Source organism: Rattus norvegicus, chromosome 6 (assembly GCF_021556685.1).
Source record: "Rattus norvegicus strain SHRSP/BbbUtx chromosome 6, alternate assembly SHRSP_T2T, whole genome shotgun sequence".
Classification (NCBI taxonomy): domain Eukaryota; kingdom Metazoa; phylum Chordata; class Mammalia; order Rodentia; family Muridae; genus Rattus; species Rattus norvegicus.
In genome coordinates this window covers 132,364,099-132,369,424 of record NC_141539.1, presented here as the reverse complement: position 1 = coordinate 132,369,424, position 5,326 = coordinate 132,364,099, and the positions used below count along the sequence as shown (strand labels likewise).

At 46.0% G+C, this 5,326-nt stretch overlaps 1 long non-coding RNA gene across 1 annotated transcript; it reads right to left on the bottom strand.

The window, feature by feature from the left end:
* Positions 1-522: 522 nt before the first annotated feature.
* Positions 523-2,535, bottom strand: LOC148005458 (uncharacterized). The gene is made up of 3 exons (XR_015623515.1): positions 2,196-2,535; positions 1,703-1,955; positions 523-1,611 (listed from the first exon to the last, which is right to left on the bottom strand). It is a non-coding gene; the product is annotated as an uncharacterized LOC148005458 (long non-coding RNA).
* Between the last annotated feature and the right edge of the window lie 2,791 nt (positions 2,536-5,326).

Here is a 5,326-nt window from a genome sequence, read left to right as displayed (position 1 = left end):
TTAACATTATAGCCAATTCAAAATGCAGTAGTTGAAAGGAATTCAAACGTTAGAAGTATCTTCATCTGTACACTGTGGTCAGGTAGCGCTTTTGAAAGTTTTTTTTTTCCTTTCCTGTTTTAATTGGTACGTGGTATTTGAAGGTGCTTAGACGGTTCCTGAGACAATTTAGACCCACAGACAGTGTTCATTAAATGTTGTCTTAGTTTCTCAGTTGATTGACATTAACTATAATACTCTCAGTTCAGTTCCCTCTAAGAATTTTCATCACGTTCCAAATATGCAATTTTTCTAATAACTTAAATTCTCAGCAAACATCCAGTGTTGCATTTCTGTTGGTGATGAGAGCATCAGCCTCTATTTACACTTGATTAAAATGCGGCATTCCAAACCTCTACCCTCACACACACCGAAAAGAAAAAAGACATTAGGGACCCTGAGAGCATTTGCCCTTCTGTGGCCGCCTCCTCTTCCCATGAGCTTGCGCCTAGATAATAGTTTTCAAATCCACCATTGGCAAATGCAGAAAAATTTGAAGACTTTTTATTGTGGCTTTTTTTTTTGTTACCTGAGATGCTATGGAAGTTACTTTATTAGGATGGGAGTTTACGTTGTAAATTGAATTAAGGCACAAATATATACAGTTCATTTTGTCTTTTAGCATGGTCCCACTCTTACTTTCTCTTGTGATAAAGAAAACCATTAGCTCCTGTCAGAATCGCAAGCAGGGAGATCATTTTTATTGAAATAAGAAGGAAATGATGGTGTCAGGCAAGGAGTCCGAGAGATAAAATATTACATCTAATAAACACGCTACATATGGGATTCGACAAGGGGTCCTTGAATTACGGAACAACAGCAGCTCAGAAAAAACAATAACATTAATATTGAAAAATAATGGCTTGTGCCTCCATCTTGAGGAAACCTGCATTTTAATAACAGAGGGAAGCCAGGAGACAGGAGAAAGGGGCTTCGCAGAGTCCGCCCCACTGGAGGACTCAACAAGGGCGGATCGCGATGGCTAGGACAATGAAGGATTTGAGATAAAAGCCTATGTTGAGAAGTGGAAGGCATTTAATAAACTGAAGAAAATTAAGCACAGATAAGAGGAGTCTAATTAAGATGGGTAAAAATTTCAAAGGAACAGACGGAAAAAGGCTCTGGCAGGAGCAGGGAGCAGCGTTCATCAGCGTCCATTTCTACAACGAAAGTCCCAGGCAGTTTAAAGGAGGAAGAATTTATTTTGGCTCACGGGTTTACAGGTTTTCATTGTCTTTGGGCTGGGGTGAGGCAGGAGCATGAGGTACAGCAGGGCAGCTCAGCTCACAGGGAGGACAGGAGGAGGAGCCAAGGGCGGGACAAGCCTGGCCCTTCAAAGACGGTGGTGTTGGCATGATGATGGCAGGAGCTTCAACCAGCTCACTCTCACCAACAGCCAGCAGGCTATGAACTCAGGGGTTAATTACTTTGTTGACGATGTCTGGTGCTTCCAGATCCAATGGCCTCTTTGGATCCATCAGTTGGTGTTTCATACTTCGGCGTAGGAGATTGTGGGGTGATATGTCATATCCAAGCCATGTATGATGGATGGGTAGAAGGCATTCCATCCACCTGAAGGACAGAGCAATTTAGGGATTGGTTTTCAAGCCAGTGTGTTTCGTAACAGGGTGAATGGTGGGGGCAGAGAATGCTGCAGGCTTACCGGAAGGGGTGGGTTACTGGGGGTGTCTCCTCTAGATCCTATTCGAAGTAGGTTTGGGGCTAACCCAGACTACCTCTACAGTTGACAGCCAGAGCATGGTAATTGCTTTAGTCGCTTTCCCTGTGGCTGTACCAACAAGCCTGGCAAATACAACTTATAGAAGGGCTTGCTGCTTTGCCTCACCGAAAGTACCACCCATCCTTGACGGGGACATCATGGTTGCGGGAATAGGAAGCAGCCGGTCACAGTGCATCTGAGGTGGGGAAGCAAACAGGTAAAAGCTGGGACACATACCACTTTCTCTCTCTTATTCATTCTGAAACCCGGTCCATGGAATGGTGCCACCCACATACCCCCTTAGAGACACATATAATTCCATATTATGTCATCCTCTTACAGACACATATAATTCCATATTATGTCAGGAGCTTAGCAGGGATTTTGGCCTCCTCTGCTACATGCTAGTACCACGCTAGTACCGCCTCAACCTCACCTCAAGACGTTGCCACATGTCTCTTGGGTAGTCAAACTGACCGCTGCGGAGTAGTAGAGAGCCCTAGTGCTCCACCGTGAGCCCTGACGTGCTGCAACTCCACGAAGACTGCTAACTGTTGGCTGGTAGCTATTAAATTAGTCAGAATGAAAAAGGACCCATTCCACATCGCCTCCCCTCCCCTGCCAATGGAACGCAGCTGCTGTATCTGCAGCACGGGTGACCTTGGCGTTTCTTGTCATTGATCACTTGTTTCCAAGAAAATATAGTGGGGAAATCCCACACATGAGAGACTGGGGCCTCTGGACCCCCTTTGGGTTACAATTTCCTGCCTGTCTCCTGGGCTTTAGTTCCCTCAAGATGAATATCTCATGCACTTGACAGGGACCACAGCAAAGCTCCCCATTTGCTAAACACCTGCTGCCTGCATAAGGAGAAACTTCTAGCTTGGTTTGAACAGAATTCTGTGGTATGGCATGCTTAATCTCAGCTTGCCAAGGGTGAACGGAGGTGGATTCTGGGTCAAGGAAGAGGGTTGTAGCCTGTCAGAACCAGAAGGAACTTGACCTGTGGGGCCAAGGGCAGCAAATCTCCTAGTCTATTCCCACTCCATTCAAGCTCCAACTTCCTGATACCCATCACCCATCACTTGTGTTCCATTGCTGTATATGCGTTTGCCTTTCTCTCTCTTTCTAAGTATAATAATCAAACAAGGCTAGCAGGATGGCTCAGCCGATGAGGGTGCTTACTGCCAAGCGGGATAACCTGAGTTCTATTCCTGGATCCCAAGTTAAAGTTGAAGAAGAGAATGACTCTATGCAGTTGTCCTCTGACCTCCACATACATTCTTTGACAGTTAACCTCTGACCTCCACACACATTCTATGACAGTTATCCTCTGACCTCCACACACATTCTATGACATGCATATATATTTCTCTTCCAAATAATAAAGTTTTAAAAGTTAATACATATACACATGACCACATACCAAGGACAAGAGGCTCTCAACTCTAGAGTTGTGGCACATGGGAAGGAAGGAGGGTAGTTGGGAAGAGGTAGTAGGAGAAAATAATCCTATTTCAATGAAACATGAAAAAGTTACATGTAGTTGATGTCTATATGCAGGGAAGGGCAGACATAAGTTAAGGCAAGGCCTGTGATTGGGCAGTTAAAGAGTAGGGTGGGGACAGAGATTTGTAAGGTGGGAGAGAGGAAAAAGAAGAGGAAGAACCAAGATTGAGGTAGAGAAGGAAGACCCAGATCCATGTGGCCTTAAATGGCCACGGTAGTTATGAATATTTCACAAGGGATGGATTTTTATAGGACAATTTGTTTTATCTAGGTAGGCAGTTTATATCATTATCAATTGGTTGTGAGTTTATTGTGCAGATGTTTTGTGGAGTTTGAATTTACTGATGTAAATCCGATTGCTAAATTATAAGCTTATCGAGTTTCAATTTTAACAGGTTACTGGGAGTTGTGACTAGGGGCAGATGCCGGGAATGTGAGCAGAGTCCCCAGCAAGAGAGTTACAAGAGGGCAGCTATTGCCAGGAGAGTAGATTGGGAGCCTAGACACTTTGCTGATTGAGATCAAAAATATCCGGGAGATGCCACGTGGCCCCAACAGAGCCGGCACTAGTGTGAGTTGGTAGATTCTTAATATTTACCGCAACAGTTACAGAGCCTAAAGAGGAAAGTAAAAGGGTGAGCATTGTCAAGGTCAACCAGTAAGTGAGTGAGAAGCTTGATGGCTCTCTTTTCAAGCTTACAGATTGGGATTGCTGTGTGCACAGTACCTCCCCTCTCTCAGCTTGCCTGGTTTTGGAGTCACTCCTGAGACAGACCTCTGGGCACATCTGTGAGGAGGCTGTCAGAAAGGTTTCTCTGAGGAGGCAAGATGCACTTCAAATGTGGAGGGTCCCACCCTGTCTGTTGAAGTCCTGGACTAAACTGAAAGGGGGAAGGGAAGACAGGCTGAGCAGCAGGGCCCTTCCTCTCTGTTCCCTGAGTGCAGGTGCAAAGCAAGTATTTGCCTCGTGCCCCTCCCCCATGCTCTCCAACCAAAAGGTTATTATCCCTAATCATGAGCGTGAACCAACCCTTCTGCCCAGAACTCACTTCTGTCTGGTGTTTCGTCATAGGAAAGTAAATTGTGTATCAGAAGGAAGATTTTCCAAAACCCTACTTCCCGCGTTTACAGAGGGAATACGCTGCCCATTTCACGATTGCTTCTAGTTTATGATTGAACGCTATTTTCCAATTTACTTTTTGGTTTTACTTCAAATTAATGTTTCCTTTCTCCTCACTAGAAAAGTCTAAGTCGCATGGAGGAAGTCCTGAGAAGTGATACTCAACATCCTTAAAGCCCTTGTGGGAGAAGGGGGAGGGAGTGTGTGGGGGGTTGTCTTGCTGCTAAACTTTGACCTCTGCCCTTTGCCTCTCCTGGTGGGTGGGGCCAAGGCTCAGCAAGCTTAAGGACCCATGTTACCTGGTACTCCACATTCCTCATTGTCACCAGTCCTAAGATGCCTGAGCGCAGACAGATAGTGAAGCACTCAGGAGTGTGTGGGCAAGCAGATGCCCAGGAGAATGGTTTAAAGGAAGAAGGATCTCTCTTGGCTCATGGTTTCTAAAATTTCTGGTCATGGCTGCTGGCTCCCCTCCCTTTAGGCTCCATCTCTTTGGGCCTGTGGGGAGCAGGGCACGAGAGAGAGAGAGAGAGAGAGAGAGAGAGAGAGAGAGAGAGAGAGAGAGAGAGAGAGAGAGCTTCCTCTTGCTGTTCACAACCTTTCTACTGGTCTGCTCTGCTCAGTTGATGATAACCATTATAGTATGGCAGATGACTTATCATTTCTGGTTTCTGTTTTGTTCTCTCTCTGTCTCTCCCTCCCTCTTCCCTCTCTCCCTCTCTCCCTCCCTCCCTCCTTCCCTCCCTTCCTTTATTCCTTCCTCCCTCCCTCTAACTCTCAGTCTCCTTCTATGTGGCCCTGCAAGGAATCAGCTGCCATGTTGTGAGGATCCTGAGGAGAGCCTCATGTTGGCAGAGAGAGCCTCAGCAGAGCTTTCAGGCACCTGCAGCCCGGCCCCAGCACTGGAGAGCCACTTGAAGCAGCCTCATGAACAAGGT